Source organism: Canis aureus, chromosome 18, assembly GCF_053574225.1.
Source record: "Canis aureus isolate CA01 chromosome 18, VMU_Caureus_v.1.0, whole genome shotgun sequence".
NCBI classification, from domain to species: domain Eukaryota; kingdom Metazoa; phylum Chordata; class Mammalia; order Carnivora; family Canidae; genus Canis; species Canis aureus.
In genome coordinates, this window is record NC_135628.1 from 21,847,628 (window position 1) to 21,869,992 (window position 22,365).

General features: G+C 40.8%; 1 long non-coding RNA gene across 1 annotated transcript in view; it reads left to right on the top strand.

The window, feature by feature from the left end:
* The first annotated feature begins 644 nt into the window (after positions 1 to 644).
* The window catches only part of LOC144288295 (uncharacterized), a 59,107-nt gene continuing 37,386 nt past the window's right edge, over positions 645 to 22,365 (top strand). The window contains exons 1-2 of the long non-coding RNA XR_013356255.1: positions 645 to 742; positions 2,097 to 2,182. This is a non-coding gene — a long non-coding RNA (uncharacterized LOC144288295). The remainder of the gene's footprint in view (positions 743 to 2,096; positions 2,183 to 22,365) is intronic.

The following is a 22,365-nucleotide window of genomic DNA, read 5'->3' on the forward strand; positions in this document are numbered from 1 at the left end:
ACTGGGGATGAGCCATACTTCTAGAATTCCAATAAAAGATCATTCATATCCAAATTAGGAATTTCTCTTTTCTGCTCCCTCCTGCAGCTTAAAAAAAAAACAACAAAAAACAAACAAACAAACAAACAAAAACAATGGAGATGAAGTGTTTTCACTTAAGATGACTAAGTCTTATTTTTCCAAATATATTATTAAAACATTTAGATTTCTGTTGCCCACCCTTCTCACCCTAAAGCACTTTTCAGATCCCCCAGAGGAACACTGACTGCTTTGCTGCACTGCGCCCACTCCACAGCAATGGGGTGAAAAGCCAGCACAGCCCTTCCTGGCTAGCTTTCAGAGGATGAAATGAAAATCATTTCTGTGCCTGAAATGAGAGGGGGGATATTGTGTAGGCAGGAGGCAATTATCCAGGTTGGACTTGGGCCAGGCCAGTAAGGTTCAGTTGCTCCTCTTGCAAAAATTACCATCTGGTCTTTAATGACCCAGAGTGGTCAGGCTGGCATTAATTTACACCTCATCTCAGGAAGGCACCTCTGAGAATGAGAATGCCTGGTAAGGTAATACTGTTCCTTGGCTCCAAAGGAAGGGGTTGGTGTTAAGTGGGAACTGTTTGTTCACAAGACAGTGTGTTCTAGAATGAGGGCAAGAGTTCACGAAGAGGCCACCCTTTGAAACAGAAAGCAGTAAGAGCCAACACAAAAGGGACGAGCCCCGACACTATGGACCCATCCCTGAAAAGGTGCTAGGTCCATTTGTATCATTTACCTGTTCATTTGGCAAAGGTTTATGGGAAGATTACCAAGTGTCAAGCACTGAGCACCACGCTGGCAAGCATGGTGGCACCGTGACATACAGTGATGAACAGGCAGTGGTCTCTGCACACAGTCCAGTGGGGATGTAGATATGAACACATGTTTTCATAGAGGTCTGTTCAAGGTGCTATCACAGTACAAGAGAGGCAAGGAAGGACATTTCCTGGGTTTGGGGGTGAGTGTAGCATGAATCAATGTAAGGAGTTTTCAAAATCCATTGAAGGTGACCTAAGTATTGAAAGATATGCTTTAATACAATATTTTTAAAAAAGTTACAATAGTAGTTTACATTCATTTGAGCCTTACTATGTATCAATTGCTCTTCTAAGCACTCTATATTATGAATAAACTAGATTAATCCTTCCAACAACCCTGTGAAGGAGAGGCTATAATTATTTCCATTTTCCAGTTGAGGGAAATAAAGCATGGGGAGATGAAGCCAGTTGGCAAGGGCTATTGAGACTAAGTGGCAGGGTCTCAATTTGTACTCAGAACAAGACAAAATTACGTAAAACAACATGACAAAGAAATCAGTATAAACCAAAAGATTACCTTGTAAAATGATGAAATTTGGTTATTAATGATGAAATATATTTTGTTAATATTAAATATATTCATAAGGAGACCAAACCTGGTGATTCTTTCCTTTTGAACAATGCAATATTCCTTAACACGCATTATGAAGAGAAGATGAAGCTTTTAACTACAACTTTGAAAAAGTCTTGTTTCAACAGCTGTTGAAGATCATTTTGCTCAATACAAGTATCTGTAAACTCTACAAATAGTTGCAAGAAACTAGTTTTAATGAATTAGTAAATTTGGAAAATTCAGTGAATTTGAAAAATTCAGATAATTGGGCTCTTTGGCTATTGATTTTGAGCAAATTAGTTTTTGACGAACTGATTCTCTGTTACTGACTTACAGCAAATTGTCCCTCCTGAGAGAACTTAAGGTGAGGGCCTTCTCTTGTCCCTGTAGTCTATGGGCTGCAAAAGCCATCAAAGAGATCTACCAATGTGACATGATAAAGAAGAGGTGAGGTGGGTTCTGGACAAGAGAATTCAAGGGCTGCAGCTCTTCAGGACTTGAGAAGATTCAGTATTCAAACCCAGTGTAACCCCAAATTCCATGTCTTTTCTATGATGCTCTTTTGCCTCACAAAAACATCGAGAGCATCAAGATCCCAGTGAAATATTTGCAGATCAAGCTCTGAAATCTCATTAGGGCTCCTTCCTGGGATAGCCTTGTAGAATTATACTTACTATGCCCTATCTCTTACAGATTTCATGCAGAGAGCCTGGAAGCAAATGTGAAGGAAATTAAAAAACAAAACAAAGCAAAGTAACTAACGTACCCACAGTCCCCAGGTGAGTAATAGATAATGCTAGAGGATACACTGCCAACTCTCCTGAGAGCCTGCTTGATGGGTCCAGACACTGGCTATGAGACCTCCTGCAGCCCCCTCCAGTCTTGTGCATCTGACAGCTGATGGATTTTGAGGGATGTTTACCGTTGGTTGGATCAATGACTTAGCTGTACCATCTCGAAGGGCTGCCAGGGATGTGGCCTCCCTGAAATGTTGCCATAAGATCCTTCCTTCTTTGCATTTCTGTACCCATCCTCTTTAGAGTTTCCTAAAGAGATTCTTTGGAATAGGTTCTTCCAGTTTTTCAGCACATCATTCCAGTGAGCCCAAGCTGTGCCCAGCATTACTACACCACATCAAATAGGTGTTGATGCCATGTTGGCACAAATTTGGTGCTGCTCTGCACACACTGCACGTGTCTGGCTTGTACACATAACAACACTGAGCTTTCATTAGGGTATGAGGCAAGTCCTAGCACTTCTTTTCCTGCCAGAGTGCCCTGATGGTAATAAATTCGAGGCACTAACATCACCCTGGTTAGCATCTCTTGAAGGCAAGCCCTCCTTCCAAGGATGTTGTAATGTGTGGCCCTTTCTCTTGGGCATTTCTGCATTTTATATCTATTACATGTGCCCTGTGGTGGAGCTCTCCTTTTTTTCCCCATAAAGCTTTTAATAAAGTATGACATTCTTAAAGAGTATTTTCATCAAAATCCTCTTTGGTGGCTATCTAATGATTTTTTTAAAGCATAAAAATAGGCTGTTAATACTGGAGGCATTCTTTAAACAGACCTACCCTTTGCCAGGGTCCCTGGAGGATTCGTATTTCAAATGGCAGTACTGTACAGGGGGAAGCTTTCATGGCTGGAAGAACCATTCTGCTTTATAGTTCTGAAAATTTGTTTTTGAAACAGGTTTTCATGGATTTACAATACTGCATCAGCCTGGCGACCAGAACCTTCTGTAGTTTTGCAAGATTTTGCTCACTTCCCTTCTCCCAATATCACCTTCATCATGCATCACAAATAGCTCCAGGGGGTCCCCATTTCCACTGTCGTGGCAAAATATGGTACAAATTAAACTGCCCTGGTGGTATACGGAGAACTGCCAACATTTTCTTTTTTGGTGCTTTTATCTTCAAAAGAGCAGAACTGGCCCTAACCATGTGTATTATATTTACCTCTCACACATACATGGACAAGAAGAGTTAACCAGAACTAAGCCATCTGACATTTCTCACCACAAATTTGGTAATATACACAGTACAAATGCTGTAACAGCTCATAGGTCTGTTTTGCTTTGCAAGCCACCTTGATGTGCAAAGTTCTATTTTCAAGCTAACGCTTTGTTTTCATTTGTCAATGCAATTTTGGCCTTACAATAATACAAAATTGAAGTGTTTTCGTAGTGCTCCAAATAGAACTATCAGGAAAAAAATTGCAACTGTTAAGGATTATCATGGGCCTTCAGTTCCAAGATAGTAATTAAATTGATGTTACCAACTTGTTTTTCATCTCAGGGTCATTTGGTTTTAGTTGTTCTGTCCTACATTTATTATTTGGAAATAGAAAATAGAAATGGTTTGTGTATGCGCTATGACATCTTTTGGAAAGAGATATGTTTTTTTATGATTTGTTTACTTATTCGAGAGAGAGAGAGAGAGAGTGAGCACACAACCAGGGGGAGTGGCAGGCAGAGGTAGAGGGAGGCAGAGGGAGAGGGAGAAGCAGGCTCCCTGCCGAGCAGGGAGCCCAATGCAAGGCTTGATCCTACGACCCTGGGATCATGACCTGGGCTGAAGGCAGATGCTTATCCGACTGAGCACCCAGGCACCCTGGAAATAGATCTTTCTATTGGTGATGTGGGAAATGGCGATGAGTTGGTTCCCATTGCAAATGAATAAGTGAATGAATATGAAAACGTTTAATGTGCCTCTGAACTTGAGGAAACATATTGAGGGTTTGGGAAGATAGGGAGGTGAGTAGAAGCACCCTACAAGACAAGGGATATCTCTGGGCAAATGGTGTGGAAATGATTTCATCTCCAGAATTCCTACAATGATAGAGGCGTAACTGAGAAAGAATTGGTTGTGTGGATGGCAGGGTGAAGGGAAATAACCTGGGAAGAAAAATAATAACCTGAAAGGAAATAAAATAACATTTATGCATTAGATTGTTGGAATTATTTATGAATTGTTGGGTTTATTACTAAACCAAGAATGAGGAATGCTCTTGTGCTTAGTAATAGATACGAAGTATGGTTCCTTCACAAAGTCAGCTGTGTCTAAGTCATGGCCTTCCTCTAAGAAGTTTGTTCTAGAAAATCAAGAGGAGGAATTCCTTCTACTTATTATCGAGGAGTGATGTTGGGGAAAAGAGCACAGCATTTGTCATGTGCCTTGAACATCAAGTGCTATGGCCCTGCTGCCAGGCGGAGAGAGGGTCTCTGGGGACATAATTTCCTTTTTTTTTTTTTTTTTTTTGGGGACATAATTTCCAAAGAGAATCTTCTCTCACATCACATGCCATCTCTGACCACAGTAACACGTCTTTAGCTTTTCATATTCTCAAAAGAGTGCTCCTTTTTCACAGTAGAAACCATTTTTCCTGCATTTGGAAATGGGCTTTATGAATTAATGAGTCCCCGTTCTGTATTTCCCGGCCGACCTGGATATGCTCTTTACACAGCACACTCTCCTTTTAAGTCAGAAGAGGGAGTAATAGACTTTAAAAAAAAAAAAAAAAAAAAAGGAAACCAGAACTTTTATTTTAGTTTCCTAGTGGCAGAGCTTTTAAAAGTTACGTACATTTTCAAATAAAAAACAATAGGAGAGAGCAGATGGTTCAGAACCGCTGTGTATGCACTCCGTGGCTTAACGGTCACTGCCGTTTCACCGAGCTTGTCCCACTGTCTTTATAAAGTACAAGTGTCTGGTGACATTTTTGCAATTAGACGCATTCCTGTGAAGAAGCATATTGATTGAGCTGCTGTAAAGATATTGGGAATCTTCTCTTAAAAATCATTTAAGGAGGGCGGCCTGGGTGACTCAGTGGTTTGGCACTGCCTTCGGCCCAAGGCGTGATCCTGGAGACCCGGGATTGAGTCCCACATCGGGCTCCCTGCATGGGGCCTGCTTCTCCCTCTGCCTGTGTCTCTGCCTCTCTCTCTCTCACTCTGTGTCTCTCATGAATAAATAAAATCTTTAAAAAAAATCGTTTAGGGAAACCCATTTGTTAAAGTGAATAATCATCCCCTTACTTTGTATTGTAAGCAGAGTGTGCGTCTTCTCTCTTCCCTTCTTCCCTTCCTCTTTGCCTTTTTGATTCAATAGGGACAACTTTTTGCCATATGCTGGGCCAGGAGGTTGTCCTTCTCCACAGGATCGTGTCCTCTGATAACTCTAATGAGACAGTGAAGGGTGTTATCAAGAGGTTTGTGGTGGCGTTGTTATTTAATAACTACATGTTCGGTTCCTGTTTTATGGCCAGTCTTGAATGAAGAAACCTTGAAACTACTTGCTTGCAGAATTCACACCTGGATCCCATCGTTGCTCATTCTGCTCAAGGCATGATGTAAGTCAGGATTTAACCCCCTAGGAGTTTAGGTCAAAATGATCCCTCTTAGGGAGTGAATGCCTCAGGTTCTTGCAGGAGTCTTGGGGAAGACAGCCTGTTTCACGGAAGTGGCCCTCTCCTCTGGATAGAGTTCGGTAACTAGGAATGCACTGTGGTAAACTCTGCTGGAGACCCTCCCAGCATCCCCCTTCCCTCTGTCTCACTGAGAGAAACCTAACTCTACTTGGGGAGGTGATGTACCCAGCTGCAAAGTGTCCCTACCTCCCCAGTGAGATGATTAGTAAAATTTGCTGGAGATTGGAAGGAAAGATTTTGCTTTTCTGCTGCAGGCTGGTGTCACTTTCTTCCATTCCCCTTTCTGTCTAGAACAGGAGCCTGGGGGTAGACTGCCATCTGGGGACCATGGTAAGAAGCATGAGGATGAGGTGAGCAAGTTGGGGACCTGGCTCACGTTGAGGAATTCCTGCACTTGCCCAGATCAGTCACTTCAGGACTTCTTATTATGTTTGGGAAATAATTATCATTTTTAAAAAAGATTTTATTTATTTATTAGAGACACAGAGAGAGAGAGAGGCAGAGACACAGGCAGAGGGAGAAGCAGGCTCCATGCAGGGAGCCTGACGTGGGACTCGATCCCGGGACTCCAGGATCATGCCTTGAGCTGAAGAGGGTGCTAAACCGCTAAGCCACCAGGTGGCTAATTATCATTTGCCCTAATTATCATTTGATTAAGTTGGTAGAGTCAGGTTTCTGTTGCATGTGTAGAAATGCAATTTCAAACGGACACCCGCACATAGGAAATATGACCATGACTTCTGGTAGCGTCTCTTGAGTTAGAGAAACCTTCTCAGAGAAACCTGAGACAGGCACTCAGCCTTCCAAGCAGTGAATATCCTTCTTGAAAATAATCCATATTTTCTATGGAGGACATGCTGGAAATGTTCTTAAAAAAAAAGGAATAAAACCCCTCTTATTCCCAATCTGTACTGACAAAGTGAAGTAGAGAACTGAGGAAATTGCCTGGAGAGCACTGACTTCTCGGGTTCATCACAGGAACTACTCATGAGGTCAAGTCACAGATGATTTTTAGGCACTTTATGGGATCATTTTTTTCCTTGGCGGGTGTAGATCTGCTTTCACTGTCTAGGAGTACTGCATACATAATCCAAGAGAGTTAGATTTGTGTCGCTCTGTATTTTAAAATGCTTTTGTTGTTTAGCTGGGACGGTGCCACGTGAGGGTGGTTTACTCTGAGGCAAGTAAGCAGGGCATAGGATACTATCGTGGTGCCTTCAAATACTCAGAGACTACTGTGCATAGGAGGGGCATTAAAGATTGGTCTTTTTGAGAAGTGACAGATTACCTAACACAGTAATCCACGCTATCGGACAAATTGGTTTGAAAAGGAAGACAGCTGGCTTTGGTCCAACACCAATAATACCATTAACAGCAGTGGCGGAATGATGCCAGGAGGGCAGGGGGAGGCCTGCGTGGCAGACGTGGATCTGGGCCAGCCGAGGCGAATAGGCCCAAAGACCTTTCTCCCCCCTTGTCTTTCTGTTTACACTTGGCATTTGGCGGCCACAGAAGGGCTGTTAACATTGGCTGTTGTCTAAATCTAAACAGGCGAAGAACAGAACCGATCTCGAAGACAGAGAATCGTCCAGCAATTCATCCTGAACACAGGACTCCAGCATCCCTCATGCTCTGTGAGGCCTCCCGCTCCACCACATAATTTATGACTCCCACATCCTGGCATTTCGTTCAAACCCAAAGCATTTGACAAACTATATATTTTTTTTTTTTAAAAAAAAGTTTTCCGTGAGTTGGTGCCTTAGCGGGAGGAATTTATGATGAGTTGACTTAATCCTCGCTTTTCAGAGACTTCTAAAAAAAGGTCTTTCTCCAAACAACGGAATTATGTGTAGCGGACCGTAGAGCGGGCGGTGGCTGAGATGTCAGGGCTGCCGGTGGCAGAAGTCTCAGCGAACGGCTTCGGGAAGGCCTCTCTGTGCAGCCCGGGCCCGGGCCTGCCTCCGGCTAATTGCGCTGTCTGAGGCCTGGCGGGCGGCCAGCTCTACCTGAGCCAGCTCTGCTCCCGGGCCCAGCCAGGTTGCCTCTGTGTTCGCTTATTACAACTAACCGCTGTGAAATCATTCACAGACCTTGGAAATAACAGATGTAAGGTGATTTATTTATATATTTTGACTAATAATCTTAACTTGTCATTTCGTTTTTAAAATTTGATAAACGGACTGGGAATTTGAAGAGGGAGCTGTGTGTGTTAAATTTATAACCCTGCTTCCTGGCATTTTGGAATTGGTTATTGCTTTTGGATTCCTTTTTTTTTTTTTTTGTCAGAGGTGTATGTGTGTGTGTGTGTGCACGTGTGCATGTGCATGTGTGTGTGTGTGCATGTGCATATGTGTGTGTGTGTGTGTGTGGTGTGTGTAGAGGGTCCCCTGCTCACTCTCTTCTGATTTTTCTGCTGTATCAGCATGATGTTATAAAAGCAATCTTTGAGAGGTGGAGGCTTCCCAGGATGGACACATTGGTGTTTTTCACGTTTTTATGCATCAACAAAGGGGGAAATGGAAAAATGTGGGTAGTGTTTTATGAGTGCAGTTTTGCAGCCCTACCCAATATAAAATCAAATGGCATTTTCAGCAACTGTTGTTATTTTAATAGGCAAATAGAACATTCAAACCTGCCCCTCACCAGTAGATTTCCTTGTTTGTTTTACCAGCCATCGCCACCTGCGCGGGGTTCAGTAGTGTTCACGACTCCGCATCACCTTGACCTGAACAGACATCCTTATCTTCCTAATCCTTGTCTATTTCTGCCACCAAAGAGACGTGGGTGAAGAGCCCTGAGACGAGTGTTCGAATTTTCCATATCACAGTTGCCACCACTCGAGGGAAAAATAGGCGGACAATTATTTTGCCTAAATGCAGTTGACTGATACATTTCCTGCTAGTCTCTACCTGTGAAGACATAGGTCTCTGTGGCTTGGGTAAACAGCAATCATTCTGGCAAAGAAAATGAGAGGTGTGACAATAACCTGCTTAATTCGGGTAAAAACTACTTGCCCTTGAAATATTTTCAAAGGGAAATGGTTTTGTGCCCATTTTTAAATTTTTTAATTTTTATCTTATTTGTGAGGACTTTTTAAGATCAGAATCTAGCAAACTTTCTGGAAAGGGCAAAATAGTAACTATTTTAGACTTTGCAGACCACAATAGACTCCATTGCAATAGACTGTTGCTGAAGCAGCGGTGAAACAGCCACAGAGAACACTTAAAAGGGCTAAGCATGTCTGTATTCCATAAAACGTTATTTTTTTTATTTAAATTTTTTTAAATTTTTATTTATTTATGATAGTCACAGAGAGAGAGAGAGAGGCAGAGACATAGGCAGAGGGAGAAGCAGGCTCCATGCACCGGGAGCCCGACGTGGGATTCGATCCCGGGTCTCCAGGATCGCGCCCTGGGCCAAAGGCAGGCGCTAAACCGCTGCGCCACCCAGGGGTCCCCATAAAACGTTATTTATAAAAAGAAGCAGTGGACTGGATTTGGCTGGGGGGCTGTGGTTGCCAATCCCGGATTTAGTCCCATGTCTTCATTTTACTGATGAGCAAATGGACCCAGTGAGATGCAGCAAATCACTCAGGATCACCCAGCCAATCATGTGAGGCTAGAATCTCTAACTTCTGGCTCCCAGATGCCAGATTCCTCACCCAGACAGCTTCCCTTAGATACTCCCTGTGGATCTTCGTTCTTGAAGTTGTGTAAACCTAGACAGCCAGTGATTGCTCTGCCTTGTGGGAGTAGCAAGTGCATGTGTAAGGATGTGCCCATGGAGAGCTGACCAATGCTATTTATGGACGTTAAAATGAATCAAGATATAAGAAATCTGAAGTATGTGCAAGCTACTTATTTTCAAAATCAGTAATGTTTTTATATGGTCTTTTCTCCTGTCAATCTCTTAGGTTGTCCAAGCTTTCCTGCATACGTGCTGGGGGAGATCAGGGTCTGGGACTGGCTCAGAGTGTTGACAGGCTGTGGGAAAGGTCTCAGGCAGAGGCTAAAAAATGGAAAGCTGACACTTTATAGAAAGCGAAGAAGATGACATGGTCTGGGATGTGTGAAGAAGTGAATAAATGGGGTGTTAAAGCTGAATTAGGCTGTGAAGCCTTTCTGGGGTTCAGAACTCATCTGTCAGGGACTGTTATTACTTTGGTCTGCCCATGCCTGTTCTGTGAGCCATAGCAACTGGGGCAGGATTGTCCCATGTCCCCACCAGGTCAATCGGAAGTCTTCCCCACAGAGTTAGAACACGGTTCTGGCAGTGAGGGTGTTTTTGTATAGAGTGACCATGCTCTCTATAACAAAGAAGGCCCCTTGGCAGTAGAGAAAATAGCCAACAGCATACAGACCCAGAGAGATAACAGAAAATGTTCTGGTGCCTGGCTTTCCTCTGTCGATGCCCAGATCAGCTCTGATCCCTGCAGCCCTCCCTGGCTCCATGAACCACAGCAATACTTCCCCAGGCCCTGATTTTGCTTGACCAATTTCTAGTTGAATATCTGACACCCCAAACCAAACAATCCTGTTATTTTTTTAACCATATCATTGGCAAAAGTATCTGTCTTCGAATGTCAGGTTGTATATAAAATCTATATCTTCATATAAAATCTGTTTCTTTTTAGCAACATGGGTGCCTGCTATATTCCTCTGACACTCATTATGCTCCTAAGAGAAGCGAAAGGTAACTTTCAGTATCTTTTTAGGAAGAAGTGTATAATTGTATCCAGAACTCTATGAGTTTATGTGCACACACTCATAGGACACACACATACAATCCTATCTACTCCTCTCTCTCAGTCTGCAAGAAAGGTTGCTGTTTTGAGACACAGCTACCTTTCACAAAAAAGAATAAATAATAAAAAGAACAAAGAATAAAAATTTCTACAGGGGTTTAAGCCACTATAGGAGGATCGAGCATTTCTTTTAAGGGTGCTTTTATTACATAAGGGAATCCTCGGAGATTCGGATTCCTAGAACCATATAATTGGCCTCCTCTGATAAAGTGAAACAGAAGCTCTGTGACAGAAAGCCAAGTGGAAAACTGGAAATGAATATAATCCGTGTTCACAAACAAACTATACATTTCAAGGAAAAAGATTCCATTTGATACACCAGTTTTGTATGAGGCAGTCCGTAACACTCTTGATAAATAGTATATTTTCAAGTATCTTCTTGACTCTGGGAAATAGCTGTGCAACCAAGCCAACAGTAGAGACAAATTTGTGGAAGAAAACGTCAATCCTTTTAATTTCTAGTAGTCAAGACATAAGACATCCTTTAGACTGTTTAGAACTTACAAACAGCAAAGTTCTCAATCTGAAGTATACAGTTTACTTAATGAATTTTGATGTGGGATCACCACTCAAATCAAGATTTGTAATATTTCTAGCACTCCATAATGGTCCCTCACCTCCCTCACCATAAATATTCCCACCAAAGATAACCACTATTCTGCATCCTTCACCGCACATTAGTTTTGCCTGTTCTTAAGTTTCATATACCCGGAATCAAATGCCATGTACTCTTTGAGGTTTCGCTTTTCTCACTCAATATATCTGTGAGAATCATCCATGTTGTTGAATGCAGAATTATTGTTTTTTTTGGCTTGTTTTTTAAAAAATATTTTATTTATTTATATTAGCTATTGAGACAAAGAAAGTGCTCGTGTGTGAACCCGGGAGAGAAACAGAGAGGGGAGTGAGTGAGGGAGAAAGAATCTCAAGCAGAGATGTGGGGCTTGATCTCCTGACCTGAGACCACGACCTGAGCTAAAACTGACAACTGGTCACTTAACCAACTGAGCCACCAAGGTGTCCCTATTTTTGTTTGTTTCTTTGTCGTGTGTGTGTGTGTGTGTGTGTGTGCGTGTTTTGTTTTTGTTTTTGTTGTGGAATATTCCATTTTATGAGTATACCATGATTTATTTAACGATTTTGTTACTTATGAAAATTTGGGTTTTTAACGTTTGGAGCTATTACATGTTAAAGTGCTAAGAATATATATATATATATATATATATATATATATATATATATATGTAATCAATGATCAATGTGGGGCTTGAGCCCACAACTCTAAGATCATGAGTCATATGCTTCAGCAACTGAGCCAGCCAGGTGCCACTCTTGTATATATTTTGGGTGGACACATGTATCTTTTCTCTTTGTTAATATACCCAAGAGTGGAATTGTTGGGTCATAGCACAGGCATATGTTTAGATTTGGTAGATACTGCTAAACAGTTTTCCAAAGCGATTGTACTAAATAAAATACACTACACCTGTCAAAAATATTCCATATCTTCATCAACACTTGGTATTGTAAGCCCTTCTAATTTTAGTTCTGTTGATGGTTTTGTACTGATATCTCATTGTGGTTTTCATTTGCATTTCTCTGAAGACTAGTAATGTTGAGCAACTTTTATATCCTTATTGGCCACTTGGCTTCCTTTTGTAAAGCTCAAGATTTTTGCTCACTTTTACAAAACACTGGGTTGTCATTTTCCTTATTGATTTGTAGGAGCTCTTTATATATTCTGGGTATTAGTCATTTGTCAGATTTGTGAATTATAAATAATTTTCTTTAAGTCTATAGTTATTTATTTATTTATTTATTTATTTATTTATTTATTTATAAGATTCTATTAATTTGTTCATGAGAGACACAGAGACAAAGGCAAAGACATAGGCAGAGGGAGAAGCAGGCTCCCTGCAAGGCCCTGATGTGGGACTCGATTCCCGGACTCTGGGATCACACCCTGAGCCAAAGACAGACACTCAACCGCTGAGACATCCAGACATCCCCAAGTCTATATAGTCTTTTAATGTTGGGTTATGATAAACAGAATTTCTTTATATTAAGAAAGTTCCTTTTTCAAACTTTTTTTTTTATTTTTTATTTTTTTTAATTCATGATAGTCACACAGAGAGAGAGAGAGAGAGGCAGAGACATAGGCAGAGGGAGAAGCAGGCTCCATGCACCGGGAACCCGACGTGGGACTCGATCCCGGGTCTCCAGGATCGTGCCCTGGGCCAAAGGCAGGCGCCAAACCGCTGCACCACCCAGGGACCCCCTCAAACTTTTTAAGCCATGTTTTTTTGTGTTCTGTTTAAGAAATCTTTGCCCACCCCAAGTTATAATATTCTCTCATGTTTTCTTCTAGAAGCATAATTATTTTGACCTTCACATTTAGATCTATGATCTGTATTGAATTAATTTTTGTACATAATGTGAGACAAGGGATCAGAATTCATTTTTCGATACGCAGATCCATTTGACCCAGCATCATTTATTAAAAAGATTCCTCACTGAATTATAATGTATCATCATTGTAAATCAGATGACTGTGTATGCATAGGTCTATTTTTGGGTTCTCTATTTTTTCCATTGGCCCATTTCTTGATGACTGTGTTTCCATTACTATCTTTACTGCTTTTGTTATCCAATTACAGCCTTCCAGATTTGATCTTTAAGATTTCCATGGCTTGTCCTTTGAATTTTCATATACATTTTAAAATTAACCTGTTAGTTTCCACAAAAAGCCTACTGGGATTTTGATTGGGATCACATTGGATTTACAAGTCCATTAGGAAAAATCAACATTCTAATGATACTGAGTCTTCTAATCCATGAAAATGTTCTATCCCTTAGTCTATTTCAATCTTTCAGTAGTTTCATCAATGCTTTGTAATTTTTGGTGTATAGATCTTACACATCTTTGGTTAGATTTTATTCCTAAGTATTTTATGATTTTTGGTGCTTTGTATCTGGCATTTTAAAAATTTATTTCTAATCGTTTTTAGTGTACATAAACATACAATTATATTTTGTATCCAACAACCTTGCTAAATTAACAGTTTGTAGTTTCATTTGGACTCTTTCTGTATACTTAATCAAGTCCTCTGAATACTGATGTTTTCCTTTCTCTTTTTCAATCATTTTACCACTTAATTCTTTTTCTTACCTTATTATACTAGGTAAGAGCTCTAGTATAATATTGAATAGAAGGACTATAAGAGTGTTGGTTGTAGAGTTTTGCAGATATCCTTTATCAGATTAAGGACTTTCTCTGCTATTTCTAGTTTGCTGAGAGCTTTTTATTTTCTTTAAGTCATGAAGTTATCAAATTTTATCAAATGCTGTGTCTATGAGTATATTTGAGATGAGCGTATTTATTTCTCATTTATTCTATTCATATGATTAATTACTTTATTTTAGAATGTTAAATCAACTTTGCATTCCTAGAGTAAATCCCATTTGGTCATGATCTGATATCTTTTATCAGATATGTTAGATATGATTCATATCTTGCTTAGGATTTCTGCATCTGTAGTTTTCTTATACCAGGTTCTGATATCAATATTATGGTCCTCAACAAAAAGTTGGGAAAAGTCCTTTTTATTTCGTCAGAAAAGTTTTGTGAAGAATTCACAATTGAAGCCCTTTGAGCATGTGATTTGTTTTGTGGAGAGTCTTTAGGGATCTATGTCTTGAATAGATGTGAGAATATTCAAATTTTCTATTATTCTTATGTCTGTTTTGGTAAATTGTGTTTCCTGAAATTTGTTTATTTCACTATATTTTCAAATTTATTGTTATAAGGTTCTTCATAATATTGTGTTATTATTTTTTAAATATCTGTAGGATTTCTGGGGATATCCTCTTTTTAATCCTTGGAACTGATTACGTGTGCTTTCTCTCTTTTTAAAAATCAGTCTAGCTAGGTGTTTATGAATTTTATTAATCTTTACAGAATACCAGGTTTTTGGTTTGTTGATTTTTCTCTATTGTATATTTATTTTATTATTGATTTATGCACTTACCTTTATCATAGCTTTCCTTCTATTTATCTTGGATTTAATTTGCTGGTTTTCCTTCAAGTTTCTTAAGATGGAAACTTATTTTTTTTTAAAGATTTTTATTTGTTTATTCATGAGAGACACACAGAGAGAGGCAGAGACATAGGAAGAGGGAGAAGCAGGCTCTCTTCAGGAAGCCTGATGCAGGACTCCATTCCTGGACCGGGATCACGCCCTGAGCTGAAGGCAGACGCTCAACTGCTGAGCCACCCAGGTGCCCCAAGATGGAGATTTATCAACTTTCAGTGTTTCTTCTCTTAAAATTTATGCAGATGCTTAATATACTCATTTATGTTTTAATATATGCACTTAAGTCTATAAATATTACTTTAAGCACTGCTCTAGCAGCTTTCCAATGGTTTTGATATGCTGTATTTTCACTTGACTCAAAATGTTTTTTAATTTCCATTTTGATTTCTTTGATGATCTATGAGTTCTTCAAAAGTATGTTGCTTAATCTCCAAGTATTTGGTGATTCTCTATTTCTCTGTCTGATACTTATTTCTTACTTGATGCTACCGTGATCAAAGAAAATATTTTTATTTCAATCTTTCGAAATTTGTTGAGACTTCTTTTGGTCCATTTGATGGCTTATTTTGTTAATGTTTCATATGCTCTTAAAAAGAATGTGTATTCTCCAGATGGTTTTAAATACACCCATTAGGTCAAGTCAAGTTGGTTAATCAGGTTTCAAATTGTCTATGTTTTTTACTGATCTTTTACCTGCATGCTCCATCAGTTACTTAGAGAGTTGTTGCAAGCTGGTGCCAGTCTGGCTTTGGAGAATGTGGGCTGTGCAGCGGCAGAGGCTAGCCCTGCATGGAATATGTGAATGGCACTACCTGGAGGTGTGGGTTGGGACTTAGGCTGGAAATGGATGTCAACTTTAGGTCTTGGGCCTCGATAGGCTAGGCAGTGTCAAGATGAGCCAGAGGCCTGGGTTAAACATTTAGTGCCATATTTGAATGACAAGTCAAACTCTGTTATTTATATAATTGGCTTCTGGTTGGATTTTTTATTTCTTTGCTCTGCTGTTTCTTCTTTAAGTAAGACCATAAAAACACCAGCTTTTCCCAGGCTACAGAGCACACAGGAAGGTCCTGACCAAAGTCTATGTGAAGACCCTGAGGAATGTGAATGTGAATAAGCATAACACAGATCCTGGGAACTATAAAGTAATTGCTTTTTACCTATGGAGATTTACCTCCTTTGTAATTTGTGATTTGGGAAGTGGCTGAGTTCATGGGTTCCAACATCTCCCCTAAACTTATTTCTAAGTGGTGAACATTTCCAAGTGGGCATATGTGCTGACTCCAAACTGTGGCTCTGGGCTTGGTACTGGTGAGGGGCTGTCTTAAGCGTAGATTTCTTTGGAGCATCTGGATGGGGAAGAACAAAGGCTTTTGAATTCAGAAAGATCTAGAATTGAATGCTGTTTTGCACTTTCTTGCTCTGTGGCAAGGACAAGAATCCCAAGCTATCCAAGCCTCAGTGTTTGTATCTGTAAAATCTGATTCATAGGATTTGTGGTTAGGATGAATTAGGAAGCTTCTAGCATGGTGCCTGGCTGTAGAGAAAACTAGCGTATAGTAATTCCTCCTCCTCCTTTCAGTGTCTCAAGTGAAAGAACTGAAGAATGACTATTTTTTTGGGGGTTTAGTGTGAAAGATAAGAGTACAAGGTTGGCTGAGGAGCCCAGTACTGGAATAAGGCAGGGAGTTGAGAGGATTGGGGTGCCCAGGACTGAGGCCTATTAAACCATACCCAAGTTTTCTCACAGAAGGAATGAGGACTGGTTCACAGCAATATTTCTCACAGAAGGAATGAGCCCGTTACCTTCATTGATGCCAATGTAGTTACTTGCCTCAGGAGAATTGTGAGCCCGCCAGGAAAGACCTGACTGGTACTCCAACTTCTGCCCAAATGTAGAAAAGGCCCTCACACATAAGAACTCGACCCAAATATAATTCTACTGTTTTACTTTTGCACAGGACTGGGATCTGTTAGCACTCATCGAGTTCTGAGAGCTGCAGTAAAGCACTTCAGAGGAAAATGTTCTTGCCAGCGACTGAAGGCGGCCTGGTAGTTTGGGCTCAGCAGGAACTCCAACAGAAGTGGAAGCAATGGCTCAGGCTGGTGGAGGGCAAGTCAGGCACGAAGACTCACTTTGAGGGCTTGTGTGGGAGATTCTGTTAGCCTTAGCGTTTCTGGTAGGGTATCTAGGTTGACCTGGGGTAATGGAGAACAAGCATCCTGGGTAGCTATGAGCCTGCCTAAATTGTGAGAATAAATTACAGGCAAAGCATGAGGCAGGTACACGTTGTGTAAGGTTTAGTCCTGGGACAGGCTGCTTTGAAGATTCCAGAGGCTCCTGGAGGGAGCTTGGTGGGAGATTAAGTAGCAGCTGATTAGTGATATCTGCCGTGGAACAGGGGAGAACCTGGTTGACCCCATGGGCTCTTTCTTTATTGATTTTTTTTTTAGAATTTAATTTTAATTTTTCTCAAAGGAATATATTTACATAATGGGAAAAGGCAACGATACTATAGGGCTTTCAGGAGAACAGGGGTCCATGATCTCACCTCTCCCCATACCTGAGTCTTGCCTCTACCCCCATAGCCCCCTCTCCAGAGGCAAACCACTACTACCTTTTACAAGCTATAGATTCTTTTTTTTTTTTAAAAGATTTTATTTATTTTTTCATGAGAGACACAGAGGAGAGATAGAGACATAGGCAGAGGGAGAAGCAGGCTCCCTGCAGGAAGCCTGATGCGGGACTTGATTCCAGAACCCTGGGATCATGCTCTGAGCAGAAGGCAGACACTCAACTGTTGACCCACCCAGGTGTCCCCTATAAGCTAGATTCTTATGTCCATATTTCTTTTCTTCTTTTCTTTTCTTTTCTTTTTTTCTTCTTCTTTTCTTAAGGAAGAATTCAAATAGGAAAGTTGAGAGGATAGTATGAGAAACCCCTGGTCCCATCACTTGGCTCCAACCGTTATCATCACATGGCCAGTCTTGTTTCATTTCTCTCTCTGCACTCCCAGATGAGTCATTTCATCTCTAAATAATTTACTATGACTCTACAAAAAGGAATCTTGTTTTTAATATAAACATATACCATCATGCCTTAACATCATCAAATATCTGATGTTCTAAAGTATTTGATGATCTTATCATTTTTTAAAAGATTTTATTTATTTATCTGACAGAGGGAGAGTGACAGCACAAGCAGGGGGCAGGGGCAGAGGAAGAGGGAGAAGCAGGCTCCTCGCTGAACAGGGAGACCAATGTGGGGTTGGATCCCAGGACCCCGGGATCATAACCTGAGCCAAAGGCAGACACTTAACTGACTGAGCCACCGGGCACCCCTGATCTTATTTTTTTTGATCTTATCATTTTTAAAAGATACTTTGCCTCACAATTTTTAAATAATATGCTTATATTTGAGCCACTTATTTTCAAATCCGATAGCATGGGTACTCTCCCATCTATAGGGATCCCCATCTATTTTAGAATAAGTCTGCAAATCACCGAAGGGCATAAAAGTGGCTGCAGGTGAGTCCTGATGGTTTCCCAGCTGGGGTCTTCTCCCCTGTGGCTTTTGCTGTAGACGCTGGCATTCCAAGCAGCTGTGCCCTGAGATTAGCTAATGTGTGGCTTTGTGTTTTAACTTTGTGAATGAGAACACAGTGTTGGAGACCAGTGTTGTAAAGTGCACTTACGTAATCACATTCATTCATTCTGGACACCTGGAAAGTGGCAGTGACAATGCCAATTGTTTCTGAGGTAGCCAGTGTGGTGTAATGGAAAGATATTCTGGGCTTTGGAACTAGAGATCTGGGGTTTAAGTCCATGCTCTGTCACCTAGCAGCTATGTGACCTTGGAAAAATAACATAACCTCTTTGTGTCTCAGTTTTCGTATGCATGATACAAGGATCACAATGCTTACGTTCTAGGGAAGTCGTAAGGACTCAACAAAACAACACACACAACACACTGGAATAATACCTAGCACATAGTAGGGACTCAATAAATTCACATGTCCTCTGTCTCTCGATATAGGCACATAGATGCTCATATATGTGTGTGTGTGTAAATATATATATTTCCAAATATAATATTTGACCTTTTAGAGATAGATGGACAACAAATCCAACTCAATTTTATTTTGCATATTTACCATTGTGTTTATTAAAAAACTATCTAGCCTTTCTATTTAAATCTCTACTTATGACTGCCTAAAATAAAAAAAATATAAAAAATTCCTTTTAGTAAAATGTCCTCAATTCAAATTAAGGATCCAAATGATAGAATTAAAAAAAAAATAACTGGGTATCCCTGGGTGGCTCAGCAGTTTAGTGCCTGCTTTTGGCCCAGGGCACGATCCTGGAGTCCTGGGATCAGTCCTGCATCGGGCTCCCAGCGTGGAACCTGCTTCTCCCTCTCCTGTGTCTCTGCCTCTCTCTCTCAATATGTCTATCATAAATAAATAAATAAATCTTTCAAAAAAAACCTTATTACTTTCACATAATGCTAACTCATTGAATGTAAATTCTTTTCTTTTGGCTGGCCTTGCTTTAATAGCCATGTGACTCACATAGTTAAAAGTGGCTCATTCAGGGCTCCTCTGCTTGCAAGAGACAGAAAGATGGCACCAACTTGCTTAAGCAAAGAGGAATTTTACTTGCTCGCAAATGTGAGAAATCTAGAGATGGAGTTGTTTCTAGTTAGGCCATGGTCCAGGGGCTCATCAATCAAGCATTGTTAGATTTTCCTCTTTCTTCTGCTGTCTTTCAGCTCTATGCCTTGGCATCATTCTGTAGTTTCTTCCAATTTTCTAAGGTTCCGATGTTCAGGGTAGCCAACTAGCATCTCTAGCTGTGTTTTCCTCACGGCCCTCAGTACCAGAGGAAGAGGAACTCTTCTTTCCCAGGATCTGCAAATCGCTCAGGGAAAAGACTCTTGTTGGCTTGCTTTGGTCATGTGCTCACTCAGATGGTGAGAGCACAGCATGGGGACAGGGGTGGTTGCCAGGATAGACAGCAGGACCACATGGAAGGAAAGAGGTGATTCTCCAGAGGAGAAGCAGAGAGTTGATACCATGTAAGGATACTGTTTAAGAAAAATAATTGTATCATTTACATAGTTTATTTGTCAATTGGTTATTGGTTATGCTAGCACAATCAATATATTATAATTATTATCCACATAAAAAGCTTGTTTCCAGTTGAGCTGCAAGGGTAGAACATATATGGATTAGCTAAAGTGAAAAGTGAAGCCTTGCTCATAATAAGCAATAGGTATCATGGCTGACATTTATTCGTGCTGCCATGTACTGGGCAATCTGCTGACGCCTTCATGTGCTCTCTTATATAATCTTCACACAGGATGGCCCTTTGAGGCAGGTATTGTCATTATCCTCATTTTCAAATATGAAGAAACTAAGTCATAGAGAAGGTTAGGAAATGTATTCGAGGTCACATAGTTGGCATTCATGCTGAAGTTGGCTGGTTGTAGAGCCCCAATTCCTAACCACTATGCCCTTAGATATACCCCATTAGAAAAATTCTTTTAACAAAATAGTGAACTCTATCAGGTATCAAGTATGCTGGTAGGACTGATAAAGCATCCATTTGGCTCTAGCTGTGGAGAAATACCCTTGGGTGTCTGGTGCACAAGTGTGTGCTGAGTTCCACCACCTTCACCCACGTGGCAGAGCAGTTGACCTGGCAAGGGACATTTGCAGGCATGAGTAGTTCAGTGAGATTGAGGCCAAGAAACGCCCAGGCTCCATTTTTGTCCAAGCTGGATCATTGCAGTAATTTGCATGGGTGTCTTTCCTGGAGCCATACATTATCAAGGGTCTGCTAAGAAAGGGAAGGTTGAACTACAAAGTATCAGTCCAACCTTAAGCCAGTGAAACAGCAAGGCAAAAATATTCAGTTTGCTCACATCAGCATAATCTGAGTGAACCAACCCCAAGGACAAGCCAAAATGAGCAAGGAAAGGCATGTAAATGACATACGATCATCAGAGGCAAGGGAAAAGGCACAAGAAGTTGATGAAGCCAACTATCAGACATATTCTAACCAATTTTCCATCATCTTTTTGGCTACAGGGGCCACAGGTACACCCCAAGTCCCCAAGTCCTTGACATTGATAAGGAAGAAAAAGGATGTGTGTGTTTATTTTGTGTGCATGCATGAGAGTGTGTGCAAGTATTTAAATTCATGGCCAGCAACTCTGTTGTACGTGTTAAGTGGCTGAAAAATTAGGAGAGTGCCAGGCTCTGCTTTAATTGGATTTTCCAACGCATAAATAAAAGGAACGGGAGGGAGATGCATTCTTTGATCGATGTCTTCCCTCAGAGTGTGCACAGCTGGTCCAGAGTCCCTTTCTTGCCTAATTAAGGGGCCTTATTCTGCTCACGCTCAGAGCTGCTTTCTGTGTGCTGGTCTGGAAGCTGACATCACACCCGTGGGATTGGAAATGCCTCTAGAGGTGGAGCAGGTACGGAAGACTGGAACCGATACAAGAACAGATGATGACATAACGGATAGCAGACAAACATGTCCAGCTCTGGTATGAAAAAAAGTCTCTAGAAAAATGGCTTCAAAATACACCCCAAGGGTTAACCTTTAGGAGACTTAATGAAAATAAACCCTGAAAGCTTTTGAAGATAAGCCTGTTTTGGTGGGAAGTAGGTTTGGCCAGGCTAGGAGGATAGAAACCATCCTGTAGTCTTGCTTTCTATTGTCCATTGTCCTTACCAGGGCTGGGACCCTAGGGAGGCAAGGAAAGTATTTAGGGCACAGAATTTAAGGGGACATTCACTCTCAGGTACTTCAATATCAATATCACAGCTAGAGGGATCTTATAATCATGCAAGTATGAATGCCTGGAAGATGGAGTCCAAAAGCCTCAAGGCTTACAGAGGTGCTTCTCCCATATTGATGTGCCTATAAACCATCTGGGCAGCTCTTGAATGTAAAATGCAGATTTGATGTGAGCAGGTCATGGGCTGGTTCTGAGACTCTACATTTCTAACAAGCTCCTAGGTGATGCTGAGGGCTACTGGTCTGGGAACCACACTCAGAACAGTGAAGATTCCAGCTAAATAAGGCCATGATCAATATCCAGTCTGCCACCCGTTCTTATAAAGTTTTGTTGAATGCATTCATTTACATATTGTCTGTAGGTATTTCCTTGAAACAGAGGCAGAGTTGAGTAGTTTTGACCAAGACTGTATCAACAGCAAAGCCTAAAATACTTACCATCTGTCCTTTACAGAAAAGTTTGCTGATCCTGGTTTACAAAATCTATTTTTGTTTCTCATCACTCATATTTCAGACAAATGCCATGTACTTCAATTTCTAGAGTTTTGTAAATGGTGTTGTTTCTCTTTTGATGGTTTATACCTTCTCTTTGCTAACTTTTACCTTGTCATTCTCAGCTTAGATTTTTTCCCATGATGTCTTGTCTGACTTCCCAAACCTGAGCTAGATGACCCTCCTATATATTGTCATAGAGTCTTGAACTTCCTGTTGAGACACTAATTGTCCTGGACTATCATTGCCTATTTCATCCTCCATATCTCCCATTAAACATAGACTTCTTAAGGGTAAGGGCAATATCGGTTAGTTCTCGAATTCCAAGCACCAGG